Source organism: Zootoca vivipara, chromosome 1 (assembly GCF_965207765.1).
Source record: "Zootoca vivipara chromosome 1, rZooViv2.hap1.1, whole genome shotgun sequence".
Classification (NCBI taxonomy): Eukaryota; Metazoa; Chordata; class Lepidosauria; order Squamata; family Lacertidae; genus Zootoca; species Zootoca vivipara.
The window spans coordinates 120,751,759-120,769,833 of record NC_142582.1 but is presented as its reverse complement, the minus strand read 5'-3'; the positions used below and the strand labels follow the sequence as shown (position 1 = coordinate 120,769,833).

General features: G+C 46.9%; 1 protein-coding gene across 1 annotated transcript in view; it reads right to left on the bottom strand.

Annotated features, from left to right (window-relative positions):
* AMN (amnion associated transmembrane protein) overlaps positions 1 to 18,075 on the bottom strand; it is a 64,103-nt gene that overhangs the window by 23,399 nt on the left and 22,629 nt on the right. The window lies entirely within an intron of this gene.

The following is an 18,075-nucleotide window of genomic DNA, read 5'->3' as shown; positions in this document are numbered from 1 at the left end:
TTAACAACATTCATACAAGGCTCCTCTCTATAAATCCTTTCCATACTGGATGAGTTTTTAATAATATAGGGCTGTACCCAGAATCCTCTGTCCGCTAGCCCAAGGGCTATTGGGTCAGTGGACGAGCAAATTTGCTTATTGGACAATGAAGGAATCCAACACAGCTTCTGTGGTAGCAGAAACCTATTACACAACTGATTGCGCTCTCTGTTGCACAGCAAAGTTAAACTGCTTGCACATTCTCTTGCGCAACAACGTTCCCTGGAGCAAAACATTTCATGCACCGCTAAGTGACTTCAGCTTGGTACTACCTTGGGTGCAACCCATAGATTCATGGATTGATTCATTCCCAACTGCCACCCCGCGTAGTCTGAAGTGCAGTAGAGTCCCATGCCAAACCAGAAGACTCAAAGTCTGCACAAATATGATGTTGATTTTTACTGTCTGGGTGTCAGAGGGCACACCCACACTTAGAAAGCATGAGCCCAAGAGGTTTTCTTTCTTTCTTTTTTACCATTTAAAAAACAAGTTTATTGATCAATTTAAAACTTAACATAAAACAAATGCATATATGGTAACGGTACAACTCAAATACATCAAATCTTACAAATCATAAACATTGCCTATATCTATGCAGATAAAAGCCCCCTTCCCCCCTCCCTGCTCCCACCCCTCTCCACCTTTTTTCCTGCCATCTTCCCTATCCTCTTCTCTCCCTCCCACCTGTTACCCTCGTTCCTGGGTCCAAGAGGTTTTCTGCTGGTTCTGTGCTTTCTAGACACAGGTCCAAGAGGATTTTCGTTTGCCCTGCCACATTCCCCAGGAAAACATACTCTTTACTGCTAAACAGGAGCAACCATCAAGTTGCAGAAAACCCGATGGACGTTTCCTGCGATTCAGCAGTAAAGAACAGGTTTTCCCAGGAGAAAGCAGTAGGACATGTGCTCCCTCCTCTCCTGTTGTGCTGAGATCCTCTCCTTTCTATTAGGGAGCAAAAGGCAGGTTGTTATTGCTTTGCAAACCAGCTCAGTGATGAAGCATATCCAGTGCATGCAGAAGTTCAAGGCCTAGCATCTCCAGTTCAAAGAATAAGATCGCAGGTGGTAGAAAAAACATTTGCCTAAGACCCCTTCCTATCAGGGTAGGCAATCCCCAACTGGATAGAAAAACTATCTGCTTTGGTGGAAGGCAGTTTCTAGACAGATTTGGACTGGGTCACTGAGGGCCAGGGTCGTTCATGTAGCGCCAAACTGTGATTTGTCACAATGTCTGAATCAAGCCAGTATTTCTCCAAAGGTCAGAGTCAGACCCAGTGCTACCACAACTGCACTGTAAAATTTCAAAAACCATAATAGGGCAAGACCTTGATTAAGCCGGTCAAAAGTCTCAGAAAATAGCACACCAACTTGCTTGCACGCTATTTTGTGACATTTTGTGACATTTTTTGTGCACACTATTTTGTGACATTTTGGTTGACCTAATAACCTACTACCGATTTTCAAATTCTTCTCGGGGGCCAACATGGCTACTTTTACTACAACTGGGAAGTTTTACTACAACGTTTGCAATAGTTTGTGTCAGGTGTCATTGTGTCAGATGTCATTGGACGACGGCTCCCATCATGGCTGCCTACTGACCATGGGGATTTCGGACCGTAAGATGAGTACCCAAACATCTGAATGGTGAAAGTTGGCTTATATACAGTATTGACCACATTTGGCAGGGCTGCATAAATTGGGGAGAGGAGGGAACCCACTTTGTCCTCGCATAATAACCGAATGTGGCAACAGGCTAATGAGAGAGAGAGAGAGAGAGAGAGAGAGAGAGGTGTTGACCCACAGGTCCCAGAGGGTTAATAATAATAATAATAATAATAATAATAATAATAATAATAATTTTATTTATACCCCACCCTTCCCAGTCAAGACCAGGCTCAGGGCGGCTAACGACAAGAATATCAAAGCAAGCATAAAAGAAACAATTCAATTAAAATGCAGATTAAATACAATGTTAAAATTCAATTTTAAAATTAGGGATCTATAAGTGCAACCTCATTTAAATATCTGTAGGATAAAGCCTTAGGGGAGGGTAACATCGGGGTCAGACTGAGTCAGTCCAAAGGCCAAGCGGAACAGCTCCGTCTTGCAGGCCCTACGAAAAGATGACAACTCCCGCTGGGCCCCAGTCTCCTGAGAGAGAGTGTTCCACCAGGTCGGGGCTAGTACTGAGAAGGCCCTGGTCCTGGTCGAGGCCAGTCAAACCACCTTGTGACTCGGGATCTCCAGTATGTTATTATTTGTGGACCTTAATGTCCTCTGCAGGGCATACCGGGAGAGGCGGTCCGTTAGGTACAAGGGTCCTAAGCCGCATAAAGGTCTTTAAAGGACAAACCCAGCACCTTAAACCTGACCCTGTACTCCACCAGGTTCAAGCCCAAGTCTTCCCAGTTTCAAAAGGATTCAGGACACCACGCGGGAAAGAAGCTGATGGGGAAAGGGCAGGGAAGAGCCACACGTTCTTAAAGCAGAGGCCTTTCTATCAGATGCTGCCTGCTATGCAGTCGTTTTAATTTGGTTCCTCCGAGCCAAGAACTCTCTCCGCTTCGCTCTGCCTGCAGTCGTGCCAGAGCTGTCCTGCTCTCCCGTCACAGGCTGCTTCATCAGAGCATGCTGTTCTGCAATGCTGGAAGCACTTGGGAGTGCTGCAAAGAGCTCATTTGCAATCAAGCCTCTGTGACGGTGCTGATTGGGCCCCGAGTTCCCTTCTCCTGCCATAAAGCGAGAGCGAGAGCCATTTAGCTAGCCTGGCACTGATTAAGGTGCCTCTTGGGGGAATGTGGGACTCTTAATATAGAAGCTTCCAGCATGTCTCTTTGCCCTGGACCACACCTCTGGGATTAGAATTGGGGAAGAAGAAGAAGAAGAAATGTAGATTCCGCTGTTACCCAGTTAATTACTTTCTGCCTGTTTCGAGCTGCCTTCGCCTGTCCTCGCCAGCACTCACCTGCAGGTGGCAGCAGTTGGTCAGAGCTACATCTGTACTTTTCTAGAATGAGGAGCAATTTCCCTTTCCAACTAGGGAAGGGAAAAAAAGGTAATTTAAGGATAAAGAGGCTGGCCTGTGTCTTCTGGCTACCAATTCAGAAAAACCGTACACCTTTTCATACGTAGGGGAAATTGGGCATGATCAAAGGGAAGAAAGAAAAGGGTTGCTGGGACCGTAAGATGCACTCGTGGGCTCTTGCACTAGCCGGCATGTGTGTTTTAATGTTGTGCAACGGAGAGATCCAATGCACCAATTGCGCTAGTGGAAACAGTGTGTTGCTACGAACTGTCTAGAACAGCAGCATAGCGGACACAGCAGCCTGCAGCTGGGAAAGCAGCAAAGCAGTTAGCTCCCTGTTGCATCTCCCCTCCTCCAGTTACATTTAATCCTTGCTGGGTGATGAATGTCAGAAATGGAGAACTTGTAGCCCAACAGAAATCGGAGGACCCCAACTCCCATCAGCCCGAGCCAGCGTGGCCAATGGTCTGGGATGGTGGGAGTTAGAGTTCACCAATATCCAGAGCGCCCTAAGTAAGTACCCCGCCCTGATATTCATAGAATCATAGAATCAAAGAGTTGGAAGAGACCACAAGGGCCATCCAGTCCAACCCCCTGCCAAGCAGGAAACACCATCAAAGCATTCCTGACATATGCCTGTCAAGCTTTTGCTTAAAGACCTCCAAAGAAGGAGACTCCACCACACTCCTTGGTAGCAAATTCCACTGCCGAACAGCTCTTACTGTCAGGAAGTTCTTCCTAATGTTTAGGTGGAATCTTCTTTCTTGTAGTTTGAATCCATTGCTCCGTGTCCGCTTCTCTGGAGCAGCAGAAAACAACCTTTCTCCCTCCTCTATACGACATCCTTTTATATATTTGAACATGGCTATCATATCACCCCTTAACCTTCTCTTCTCCAGGCTAAACATACCCAGCTCCCTAAGCCGTTCCTCATAAGGCATCGTTTCCAGGCCTTTGACCATTTTGGTTGCCCTCTTCTGGACACGTTCCAGCTTGTCAGTATCCTTCTTGAACTGTGGTGCCCAGAACTGGACACAGTACTCCAGGTGAGGTCTGACCAGAGCAGAATACAGTGGTACTATTAACTTCCCTTGATCTAGATGCTATACCTCCTATTCACGCTGGAACATGCGCAGAGGAGGGTGACCAAGATGGTCAAGGGTCTGGAAACCAAGCCTTCTGAGGAACGGATGAAGGAGCTGGATATGCTTAGCCTGGAAAAGAGGAGTCTGAGAGGAAAAAGGATAGCCATCTTCCAATATCTTAAGGGCTACCACATGGAAGATGGAGCAAGCTTGTTTTCTCCTGCTCTGGAGGGTACGACCCAAACCAATGGATTCAAGTTACAAGAAAGGAGATTCTGGCTAAACAGCAGGAAGAACGTTCTGACATTAAGAGAAGTACCCACCCACAACCAAGAAATGTCCATTATATTCTCATATATTAACTGAAAACCTCTTAAGAGGTTCTTCCAGCAAAGGCATTGAGATCAGTTCTTTATTATTTATGCCTTTACTGATACAACACCACACAGTATGTTTGGCCGGCTCACAACATTTTGTATGTCCTTATAAAACCTCTTTCCTCAAAGTACGTGGAGTGACAGTCTTTTTTCTCCGCCAGTTCATTGGACTTAACTGTCCATAAACTGCAAAATAGCTTTCTGAAATGAAATGAAATAAAATAAAATAAAAACTGAGGTCTAGTGTTCTTTTGCTACTGTAGCCACCCCAAATGCATATAGCATAACAAACCAAAGTTGTTCATCTCTCTTCATTGTCTCTTGCCCCTTTCTGACACAAGCTTGTGGACTCCCACAGGCAAGACATTGCTGGTAACATCCTCTTCAAGTCCAGAGAACTCCCTATGTGATTTTCATGCTTAATTTTACTTCTTTACCAAGTAGCATCGATTGCAAACAGCATCTCCAAATGGACTTAAATGGGGAAGTTGATGTCTGGAGTCATAATGATGTCAGGTGATTGGCAGGTGAGAGGCTCCTCCCACTTGCCAAAGACGGCCCCTGGAGGGTGGAGGTAAGGATTTGACCTGCCAGGTTCCCATCTTTACTCCATTAAAACTGTAAGTCCCAGACCCAGCTGCTTAGAACCTGGCTGAGCATTGCAGAGCCCCAAATCAAGCGCTGGACCCAAGCCTTAACTTTATCCCATTTATCTAAGCCATTTTTTCACACCATCGTGCTGACTGACTTGAATCACCGCAGCAATACATTCTACGCTGTCCTCCTGAGAAGTCTTAAGATACCCTTCTGTTGGCTGTCCATAGCTGTGACCGTGGCAGCGCTCATAAATCTCTGCGCAGGACACCGTAACACTGACCCAGCATTTCAGGAAGAATCTGCCTTCCTGTGATTTATAGCAGGAGCTTCAGGGATCAGAGGCAAGGAGAGACCTTGCTGGGTTCTTTACAGCTCCAGAAAGGGGGCTCACCCCACAGGCTGCAGGGAGACAGCAGGTTCCGAAGCAAGCAAGACATAAAATGACTCAGGGGCGCCATTTTGGATTTCAGCAGGGAGGTGGGGAACGATGGGAGTGGAGCAAGATAGGGAGAAAGGTTCAAAGGCTGTAAGTGCCTTTGTTCATCAGGGGGGACCTGTGTACCCTGAGAACATTTCTCGCAGCGACTCTTTATACTGCAACATATTGATTTATTTCATTTATGAATTGCTTCCTACGAAAGACCTTGCAGGAATTGAACAATAAGGACATCAACCATGAATACATCTATGTACACAGCCGTTTCATATACAATGGTACCTCAGGTTAAGTACTTAATTGGTTCCGGAAGTCCGTACTTAACCTGAAGCGTACATAACCTGAAGCGAACTTTCCCACTGAAAGTAATGGAAAGTGGATTAATCCGTTCCAGACGATGGAAAACACCCCCTAAAACAGCAATTTAACACAAATTTTACTGTCTAATGGGGCCATTGATCCATAAAATGAAGGCAATAATCAATGTACAGTGGTACCTCAGGTGAAGTACTTACAGTGGTACCTCTACTTACAAATGTTTCTACTTATGAATGGAGCTCTGTCCGCCATCTTGGATGCGGTTTAGATAGGATTTTTTCTACTTACGAATTTTTAGATAGGGTTGCTTCTACTTATGATTTTTTTCTCCCAATGCATTCCTATGGGATTTCCATTAAGTCTAGTACAATTTTTTTCGACTTACGAATGTGTGTTCAGAATGCATTAAATTCGTAAGTAGAGGTACCGCTGTAATTGGTTCTGGAAGTCTGTACTTAACCTGAAGCGTACTTACCCTGAAGCGAACTTTCCCATTGAAAGTAATGGAAAGTGGATTAATCCGTTCCAGACGGGTCCACAGAGTCCTTAACTTGAAAGTACTCAACCTGAAGCGTACTTAACCCGAGGTACGATTATATAGTAGAGCAAGGGGTTCTTAATCTTAGGGTTGCAGGTTTGAGCCCCACATTGGGCAAACTGGGCAGAATGGGAGGAAGAGGTGATGAAAGCTGAAGAGGCAACAGGGTTCAGTGAGCAGGGAGAGGCTGGGGTAGAGGGCAGTCTGGACTTAGAGGCAGAAGAGGAGAGGGGCCAGGAGACAGAGATGAGGTAGGCTGCTGTAGAAGCCAGGGAGTCCCCCACTTCCAGCTGAGACCAGTTCCTTTCCCCACTGGTCTCCCAAGAGTAGACCCATCAAAAGTCACAGACATTCTGAATTTACACTGTGCATGTAGAAGTGGATAGCCAAGGAAGATGCTCTATTCCACTGTAAGATTCTGCAGATGCATCTCTATTTTAAAATCATGAATTACAGCCTCGGAAGAACACTAATGAATATTATTAATTGGAGTTAATTGCAATGCAGCAGATATGAATAGTCATAATTGCGGCATATAAATATTCAGTGTGTTTACTTTAAACATATAGATAGTTTTATTGCACACTCTGAATGTTCTACCCAGGATGAATGTGCTATTTTTAGGGATCTCCATATTTTATTTTTTTAAGAATGACAAAATTGTCTCAATTCTCCCTTCGGCAGTGAATGCGAAGCCCTTCTGCCACTCGTGAAGGGCTATGCTCTGCCTCCAAGGCCGGCCCAAGACATTTCGGCACCTGAGGCAAACCACAAAATGGCGCCTCCTTTGGCCAGGGAAGAAGGGGCGAGTGAAGATGTACATCAGGAGGAAGAATAGAATAAAGATTGGCATCGGAAAGGAGGAGGGAGTGAAGATCTACATTGGGAACGCAGGGGGAATCAAATTAACCTCACCTGGGGGTTGGAGTGGGAATCAAAGGCTGTTGCAGGGGGCACTCTGAATCATGCCAAGTGGGTGCAGAGCCTAGGAGAAGCCAGGGGGCAGCCCCAGCCATTTCCTCGCTGGGAGGAGACCAGCAGCACCTCCTATTTGCCAAGATCCAGCTTCCAAGAAGCCCAGCGCACATAGCTGCCAAGTCTCCCGTTTTCCCCGGGAAATCCCCATTTTTCCAGCTGTTCCTAGCTGAAAAAACGGATTTTTTTGTTTTTCCCCGGTTTATTCTGGTGCGGCGGCCATTTTGGAACTGGGCGGAGCATGCTCAGAAGCAACTTTTGATGCTGCTCTGCCCAGTTCCAAAATGGCTGCAGTGCAACTTCTGGCACGATGGCCATTTTGGAACTGGGCAAAGGAGCATCAAAAGTCACTTCTGAGCATGCTCCGCCCAGTTCCAAAATGGCGGCAGCGCTATTTCCGGTCTGCTATTCCCGGCCCGGTCCCTTATTTCTCTGACAGCAACTGTGCCAGGGAACAGTTCAGACTTCGAGGCTGAAACAGAATCCAAGGACTCTGCCTCTCCTGTTGTGACAAGCTCCCCCTTTCCCAGGGTCTCCAAGAAAACACAGGATGAGGAGGAGAGCAGAACAGACACGGTTTGAGACTGCTTGGGAAACATCCAGGAGAGGAGGAGCCTTAGAAAGGGTGGAAGGCAACTGGCAATTCCCCCATAGGGGCTACTGGGAAGGGTTGCTGGGTTGCACGTTCGTTTCCCCGAATGGTTAACCTCACTGGCAACTGCCTCTGCTTCTTCGTGCTGACCTGCATCTGCCTGGCTTGCTTCCGACTGTGTGGACCTGGCTTGCTTTCCCTGCTCACAACATGTGAACCGCCCTGAGACCTCTGGGTATAGGGCGGTATATAAATTCAATCAACAACAACAACAACAACAACAACAACAACAACAACATTGAAGGGACAAAGCAGGAGCACCAGCAATGCGCTCTTTCACATGGCGGAAAGCCTGGCTTATTGCTGCAGGTAAATGCAGGCTGGAGGAGAAAGAGAGAATTCAGATACGTAAACAGGAGCTGTTATATGTACACCTCTGTCCCCTGCAAATGCGCTTGGGCAGGTTTTAATCTTCTACTAGCTTCATCAAGCAGGAATGTGGTTGATGGCTCTAATGGCTTTCCCGTTCGAATCCCACTAGCACAGCTATGTGCCGCCAGCCAGCCAGCCCCCCAAACATGGATGAGGCTGGGCGAACTGAAAGGCATTAATAAACAGATTAAAAATCCCAGTAATGATGAAGCTTAATGGCTTTTACTGAATGAGCAGAACAGGCACAGCCTGCCAGATCCCATAAAAATGACCAGGCAATGTGTTGCAGACCGAATAACCAGCAGTGCCAGGCTGAGGAAATTCTGGTGTCACTTGAGATCTGGAAGCGATGAGGTGGCCTCCTTCCTAGAAACCCTCCTGCCCTCCCTGAGAGCTCGGGATTCTTTGATGGGGTGTATCAGTCATGGGATTCCACAGAAGCCACTTGCTGGCGTCAGGAGCGAAGAGCCTGGACCCAGAGGAGCAGGTGGCAATTTGTTGCCCTTTGAGCCATCAGGACTGATTGCCAGAAAAGACAACTGTGGTTAATTTCTTGCCAGCTAAGACCTGGCTGCTGAGAAGTGTCTGCTTCTAGCCACATACTTTATATTCCGTGCCATTAACAGAAATGAGGTGTTTGGATTCTGCAACTCTGTGTCTGTGCCTGAGTGCGAACGGTCACTTGAGAAACGGACCCTTCCAGGAAGAGATGTCGTAGTATTTCAGAGGAAATGAGAGAGGAAATTGCTGGTGTTCACTTACTCCTCCCATGTCCAGAACAGAAATCAATCCAGCAACTATGATCAATAATCACTGTTGTTGTTTTCAGTCCACAAAGGATACGTAATTGCTTACTCACTCCCCCATCCCCCGCCCAATTTGCATTGTGTTTCCTTTGGGCTGAAATGAATGGTGTTGAATAGCGAAACAATAACTGCATGAATAATTATGTAGAATTCCACCAGAGTGGACTGCAGGGCAAATAATGTAGTTTTTATCAGAAGCTGAACTGCAGCAGGAAAGAAACAGCACTGCTTGTGAGGAACATAGGTCAGGATTGAAATTGATATCAGAGCTATGCATGTACCGTATATATCCATATATTTCATTCATTTATTCATGCTCTACAGCAGAACCCCTCCTGGTGCTGTTTGGCTTTGCATTCAACATGCATCTGTACTCAATACGCCAGAGGTTTTCAACCTTTTTTGAGTCCACGGCTCCCTTGACCAACTACATTCTTTTATTATATACATATTTATAATTTTTTTATTATATACATATCTATACAAGACAGAGTTTTATTATATACAGATGTACAAGACAGAGCAACAAAAAGCATGACTGTTCTATCCCGAATCAGAATCCGGAAGCACCGCCCTTCGTGACTTCCGCCAACAGAACACGCTGGCCGTTCTAAATCTCCTCCTCTCTGCGCACCTCTTCCCCCCCCTCCGCTGTTGGGGTGATGGAGCTGGTGGAGAACCCTCCCCACTGGAACTGCCCAGCTGGGGAGCCAGTGCTGTCTCCTCTGGCACCTCCCCCTCCTGAGCACCCTGGTCCGACCCTCCTACGCTTCTCTCTGAGAACCTTCCCCTCTCTGCATCCTCAGGGCTCTGCACCGCTTCCTGAGGGTCAGCACCACCTCCAGCGGACTTCTCTGAAGCGCTGCCATCCTGGGCTCTTACTGCATCGGAGAGCCCCTGTCCCCACTTCCTGGGCTCTCCGCTGACCCCTGGTGGTTCCTTGACAGACCATCGTTCAAGGCACCCAAGGGTTGAAAAGCACTGCAATTTGCCTTTGGATACCAGTTGCCAGGAACTGCAGGAGGGGAGAGCGCTGCTTCAGTCATGCCCAGCTTACAGTCTTGCCACAGGCAAATGGTTGGCCACTGTGAGAACAGGATGCTGGACTGGATGGATTCAATGGGGTGGTATTCAGTTAAGTTTTAAACAGAGCAGACCCATTGAAATTAATGGGCCTAATGTCATTGTGCTCGTTAATTTCAGTGGATGTACTATGAAGGGGAAGAAATGGAGGCAGTGAGAGATTTTACTTTCTTGGGCTCCTTGATCACTGCAGATGGTGACAGCAGTCACGAAATTAAAAGACGCCTGCTTCTTGGGAGAAAAGCAATGACAAACCTAGACAGCATCTTAAAAAGCAGAGACATCACCTTGCCTACAAAGGTCCGTATAGTTAAAGCTATGGTTTTCCCAGTAGTGATGTATGGAAGTGAGAGCTGGACCATAAAGAAGGCTGATCGCCGAAGAATTGATGCTTTTGAATTATGGTGCTGGAGGAGACTCCTGAGAGTCCCATGTACTGCAAGAAGATCAAACCTATCCATTCTGAAGGAAATCAGCCCTGAGTGCTCACTGGAAGGACAGATCGTGAAGCTGAGGCTCCAATACTTTGGCCACATCATGAGAAGAGAAGAATCCTTGGAAAAGACCTTGATGTTGGGAAAGATTGAGGGCACTAGGAGAAGGGGACGACAGAGGACAAGATGGTTGGACAGTGTTCTTGAAGCTACGAACATGAGTTTGACCAAACTGCGGGAGGCAGTGGAAGACAGGAGTGCCTGGCGTGCTCTGGTCCATGGGGTCACAAAGAGTCGGACACGACTAAACGACTAAACAACAACAACAACACTATGAATGAAGCTTTGTGTATCTATTTCTAAATTCTACCTCCAGTGCCAGAGGCAGCTGAATATACCAGTTCATAGAATCATAGAATTGTGGTGTTGGAAAATGAGGGTCATCTAGTCCAACCCCCTGCAGTGCACGAATCTGTTGCCCAACGTGGGGCTCGAACCCACAACCCTGAGATTAAAAGTCTCTTGCTCTGCCGATTGAGCCAACTCAGGAACAGTTGCTGGGAATCACAAGTGAGGAGAGTGCTCTTGCACTCGTCTCCTGCTTGTGGACTTCTCAGTGGTGCATTTGGTTGGCCTCTTTGAGAACAGGATGTTGGGCTAGATCCGTCTTGTGCTCTTACATTTCATTAAATTTATCCAACAAAACATGAAGGTCTTGTGTGTACCAGCCGTGCTTTGCTATGGGGTGTTGTGGAGGGGGACTCTGCCTCCACGCTCATCTCTGAAATAACCCCCCCTTTCTTTTGAAAATCTCTTCATTTGGCTTGGCCTCTCTTTGAAAGCCTCTGGATTTTTCTTCCTCTTTGCAGTGCCACAAAAAAGCACATCTGAAAATATAGACCATTAGGCAGCCCAAGCCAGTTTTTGGCTGTCATTTACTCTTACGCAACCTGATGGGGCAATCTTCTCGACGCTGGGCTGCTGCCAATTGTGGAATTGATGTTCATTTTGCTGGGAGCACTGCTGCTAAATGATGTATTGATCAAACTCGGGAAGGAAGGGTTTGGAGCAGAAAGACCCTATATTTATATGCCCAAATTTTCTGCTGCTCAGAAGCAAATGAAAAAAAGAAAAACCCCATATACCCTCCTCCTTTCATGCGCACCAGCCCACCACTGCCTTTGCTAAGCAGTTGGCAGTACGGTTTTTAAATCGTCCTTTACAAAGCAACAAAAGCAGCACTGGTGTTTATCTCTGGTGTGATCTCTGGTGTCGCTGCACATGATGGGAGGTGAGACAACGTGGGTAGATGAACTGCTGGGGGAGGGATGTGTCCTACTTTACAGAGGACAGTTCTCTAGTTGATGGGCTGCCTGGTCCAAGACCTCTTGAAAGCTCGAGAACCCTTGAGAGCAGATGGGCCTTGAAGTGACCCACCAGCAACTAGCACCCGGGCAGGTGACTGACCACCTGGTCATGGCCTTTTCCGCTGCGCCAAAATGTGTTGCATTTCTATTGTATGGCGGTGGGGCCGATGGGAGTCGGGGCCCAAAACATCTGCAGACTTCGGATTCCTTTAATAATGTCTCCTCCTTCCAAGAGGACCTTGTGAATGATATCTGTTGAACAGGGCTTTTACATACTGTATCTCATTGCATTTGTAAAACACGGAGAGCGTCCTTGCCAGTGATGCAGCGAGGCTTCAAATATCAGAAAATAAAGTTTGGGGTGTATGGAGTGTTAGGGGAGGTAGTACCTCTGTTAGGGGGACACATCGTCCTCCTTTTGGGGTAGCTTCTCCATCTTTGGTCCCCGGCATGCATCCAGCACTACTGGTCCCATCACCTCTTGGCAAATAGAAGGGGAAGAAATGGAGGCAGTGAGAGATTTTGCTTTCTTGGACTATGCAAAAGCCTTTGACTGTGTCGACCACAGCAAACTATGGCAAGTTCTTAAAGAAATGGGAGTGCCTGATCACCTCATCTGTCTCCTGAGAAATCTCTATGTGGGACAAGAAGCTACAGTTAGAACTGGATATGGAACAACCGATTGGTTCAAAATTGGGAAAGGAGTACGACAAGGTTGTATATTGTCTCCCTGCTTATTTAACTTATATGCAGAATTCATCATGCGAAAGGCCGGACAAGATGAATCCCGAGCCGGAATTAAGATTACCGGAAGAAATATCAACAACCTCAGATATGCAGATGACACAACCTTGATGGCAGAAAGTGAGGAGGAATTAAAGAACTTTTTAATGAGGGTGAAAGAGGAGAGCGCAAAATATGGTCTGAAGCTCAACATCAAAAAATCTAATATCATGGCCACTGGTCCCATCACCTCCTGGCAAATAGAAGGGGAAGAAATGGAGGCAGTGAGAGATTTTACTTTCTTGGGTTCCATGATCACTGCAGATGGTGACAGCAGTCACGAAATTAAAAGACGCCTGCTTCTTGGGAGAAAAGCAATGACAAACCTAAACAGCATCTTAAAAAGCAGAGACATCACCTTGCCAACAAAGGTCCATATAGTTCAAGCTATGGTTTTCCCAGTAGTGATGTATGGAAGTGAGAGCTGGACCAGACATCCCCAGACTTCGGCCCTCCAGATGTTTTGGACTACAATTCCCATCATCCCTGACCACTGGTCCTCTTAGCTAGGAATCATGGGAGTTGTAGGCCAAAACATCTGGAGGGCCACAGTTTGGGGACGCCTGAGCTGGACCATAAAGAAGGCTGACCGCTGAAGAATTGATGCTTTTGAATTATCCAGCTGAAGGAGACTCTTGAGAGTCCCATGGGCTGCAAGAAGATCAAACCTATCCATTCTGAAGGAAATCAGCCCTGAGTGCTCACTAGAAGGACAGATTCTGAAGCTGAGGCTCCAATACTTGGCCACCTCAGGAGAAGAGAAGACTCCCTGGAAAAGACCCTGATGTTGGGAAAGATGGAGGGCACAAGGAGAAGGGGACGACAGAGGACAAGGTGGTTGGACAGTGTTCTCGAAGCGACCAACATGACCAAACTGCGGGAGGCAGTGCAAGACAGGAGTGCCTGGTGTGCTATGGTCCATGGGGTCAAAAGAGTCGGACACGACTAAACAACAACATGCACCCAGCTCCCACCTGTGGCTCAAAGAAGCAGTCAGCATGTGACAGAGGTCACACTCCAGGACCAGTTTGACTGGCTGGCTCACCCAGGTGAGGGTAGCCAATGGATCTTAAACCCTCAGTGACTTCCGCTGCATGTGAAGACAGACTTCTGAGAATTGAGCAGACGAGACCAACAGCAGACCCAACAGTTTAGAAGGCAGTTTCTGCACATGCTGTAGAGGGAAGTGAGGGGCAGGTGGGGTTTGTCGACCTCGGAAGTTAGCCAATCTAAGAGAAGGAAAACTCTGATCCTAAACCACTACTGCCTTGTTGGATATCTTTGGGAGAGGAAAAGGCTAAGGAGTAAAAAACCCTTCACAAATCTGGAGTGGAGTCTCTAAGATGGTTGGATGGCGCCTTGTGGGTAGGTAAAAGGCAAAGGACCCCTGGACGGTTAAGTCCAGTCAAAGGCAACTACGGGATGCGGCACTCATCTCCACTTTCAGGTCGAGGGGGCCAGCATTTATCCACAGGCAGCTTTCTGGGTCATGTGCAACAGGACACCATGACAGAGGCCAGAGGGCACAGAAATGCTGTATATTCCCACCACAGCGGTACCTATTTATCTACTTGCACTGGCATGCTTTCGGACTGCTAGGTTGGCAGGAGCTGGAACAGAGCAATGTGAGCTCACTCCTATGCAGGGATTCGAACCACCAACCTTTTGATCGGCAACCCCAAGTGGTTTAGACCTCCTTCCAGCAACTCCTGCAGCCAAGCTTTGCATTGCATCGTTTTCCTTTGTACCACACCAGCAAGCCCCAGAGAGGGGGGGGGTCTTGTCATCTGGGCAGCCCAGGACCTTCACACACACTGCCCAGTCTTGCACACTTCAGTTGGCTTTCTCCCCCAGAGGCGCACTCTGTTGTCTCTTGAGACAGACAGATGCCAACAAGAACAGCAACCTAGTTTCCCAGGTCCCTTGGACAGAAACTGCACCAGTTCAAGTGATATGAAACTAATGGAAGTTTGTAGTGTCAATTCACCCTTTGAGATAAGAGGGGGCTTGTAGCCTATGCATGTCTCCAGAGGTAAAAGCTAGGAGAGGGGATGTTTGACAGGGTATATTCACAACCTAGATTATTTCCTAGGACATGTCATGGGAAAAGCCAAGGTAGATTTCACCAGCTCTCTGGCAGAGTCATTGATTAAAGTTTCACTTCCAGGTAAGGATGGGTGACTGTCGGTTCAGGGCTCCATATTTCTGCATCAGTTTGTGAGGTGTTTTTTTTTTTAATAGTCCTCATGAAAACCAGCAGCATTTCAGTGCAAACTCCTCTCAGTACACATCTCCACATGCAATGTCCCCTAAAACACATACTGTATTTGAAAAGCAATTTCTCCTTATACAAAGCATTTTAATGCTATTTTCACTAATATGGATATTTCGAATGTGCATTTTACCCTCATATATGTATTTTTTTTATAAACCGTGCATAGGATTTATTGCAATCAATACAACTTGTCAATTGAAATAAATAATTGTTTTGTACATGTTACTTGCCTCAAGAAATGGGAATGAAAAAGTGCGATTTTTGAGGGATACCCATGTTTCAATTCACTTCAGCTTTCAGAAAATGAGAGATAGTCAGGTTTGCCTTCAAAGAGAAACACCATCAAATTCCTTCCCCATCCCTACCCCCCCCACCTCACCCCACTTGTAATAGCCTCTGCCCAAGTTTTGATTCATCAGCTTAATGTGAATTGTCATAATCCCTTTCAGATCTCCGCTTCTTTTTAACCAGTATCCGCACTGTTTTAGAGGAAAGGGGGAGGCTGAAAACATTTGAGGCCCTTAAGACTTCAGTGGAACATTTCAGTTGGGTAGGAGCTGCCTCTCTGGAGAGCAGTTGGCATTTCAAGATCAACCTTCCAGCTAGCTGCAAGAATGCTGAAGCGAAGTTTGGTACATTCTTCCCATACCAATTAGGAGGCTAAGAATAAACCGCCGGGACCCCAAACTCTTGTCAGACGATGTCACCTTCTGCCTCTTCCCCGGCAGCCATCTCTTTCGTTTGCTTTCCTCCTCCTTGCGGGCCTAAATAGCAAGGATGCAGTGTGCAATGGACCATTCCCTGAATATGCTACTCAGAGGCCTTAGAACTCTTGTTTGGGGTCGAATGGTTGAAAGAGTTGCCGGAAAGAGACTCTATGTTTTTGGTCAAAGGTCAACAGTTCAGCCCTCTTCATTTGCTCCTTTGTTTTCCTTCTCTGGCCAGATCTTGATCCTGAGGGTTAGACGAAGAAATGCCCTGCAAGCAGCTGTCAGCAACTCTTTCTTCAGAGGCATGAGCTGGAGCCACATGTACACTTGCCCTTTATTTATAATGGAAGAGGGGGACGTGATTTGTCGATGTGGCGTTCGTGATGTACAAAAGCAAAGCCCCGAGAATTCGGAACAAGAGCAGGGAACTGTGTGTTGCTCGCCACGACCGCCTCTCACCTCCCCATCTGCCGCACAAAGGCGGAAGCGACCCCCAGATATTGGCAGTCGCTGCCCGAGCGTATAAAAGGGGGGCCCCCTCCTCGTGCGTACATCTGCAGAGCTTTCTCTTCCATAATGCCCACATTCAGCAGCCATGTGGTGCTTGCTCTATGGAATTGGCTTTTGCCCAATGCTTAAGCAGTTTCTGCGGGAGATTGAAACGTAGCCATTGTGGGCACCCAAAGAGCCTCTTTGAAATCACAGTCTCGGCAACCCACTTCATAATTTCCCTGCCTGTTGTAGCGATTGTAATGTGCCGGACAATTTTTAAGCTTATTTTTACAGACATGCTGCAAACCACCTGAATGAAGCTCGTGGACCACAGTTTGGAAACCCTGCATTTGCATTTCTTTCAGGATTTCTGCTTTTACGTATACAGGTTTTAAATATATATATTTAAAATGCAGACCTTATCCTAGCACGTGCATTTTTTGTACGCATTACCTGAGCTGGAGAACTGCAATGCAAAATTCAGAGAAGTGTGGGTTTTGAAGAATGGCTGTGTTTCTCTCCCCTGCTCCTGGCCTGCCCTATATCCCTTTAACGCTTAAAAAAAATAAATGGGTTGGGGGTGGCTAATGTTGCTCTCATTGTCTCCACTGTGCCTGTTTCAGAAATTAGGTTCGATTGGGGAGCTGTAGGTACTCGGGAGCTGTGCAGGATTTAAGCTCTTAAAGGCAGGAGAGGAAAGAATTGCCAGGGCCGTTTAAATGTTTAATGCCATGCCTCCTCCTTGGAAATGTGAGGGGTGGACCAGTCAGCTGGGAAGCAAGTTCTGGCAGCCTGTTCCTTCTTGACGGTTCCTATTAGATTTCCACTTGCAGCTGGTTTATGGGCCACTGTTAAAACGGGAGCGAGATTAATACAGGAAAGCGTGGCAGGCGTAGGGAATTATGTGTGTTGCGCGAACATGCCGAGATTTTAAAAGGGAACAAGAAGGAGCCTCGGCACTGAGGAGACTTCAAAACAGAGCCCTGCTTGTCTCCCCTCCTCCCAAAATCTGACTTTACCCTTGACAGGTTTCCAGTTTGGAGGATTCTAGTGCGATAAAGGCAGGCCTCTGTTCCCTTCGCCTGATGACAACTAAATAACCTGGTGGAAGTTGCCTTGGTCTCTTGTTATAGGGACTTGGCAAGTACAAAGCCATAGAATTGTAGAGTTGGAAGGGACCCCAAGGGTCACCTGCTCCACTGTTTCCCAACCTTGGGTCTCCAGCTGTTTTCGGACTACAATTCCCATCATCCCCAACCACTGATCTTGCTAGCTAGGGGTGATGGGAGTTGTAGTCCAAAAACTGCTGGAGACCCATGGGTGTGGAACACTGATCTAGTCCAACCCTTGCAATGCAGGAATCTCAGCTAAAGCATCCATGACAGGTGAGCAAATGAGAGGGGGAAAATACCACGATAAAAGTTACCCAACACACATTCTTGCTGCCTTTTAACAAAATCATATGCATGGACTCGGAGGCATTGGAATAGAAATGTCAACATTTTATTTTATTTTTAACAAATGTATTTTTGACCCTTGGAGTCACTTCCAAGTCTACAATTCTACGCTATGATTCTAGTCCAACCCCCTGCAATGCAGGAATCTCAGCTAAAGCATCCATGACAGGTGGCCATCCAGCCTCTGCTTGAAAACCTCCAAGGAAGGAGAGTCCACCAGCTTCTGAGGGAGACTGTTCCACTGTCAAACAGCTC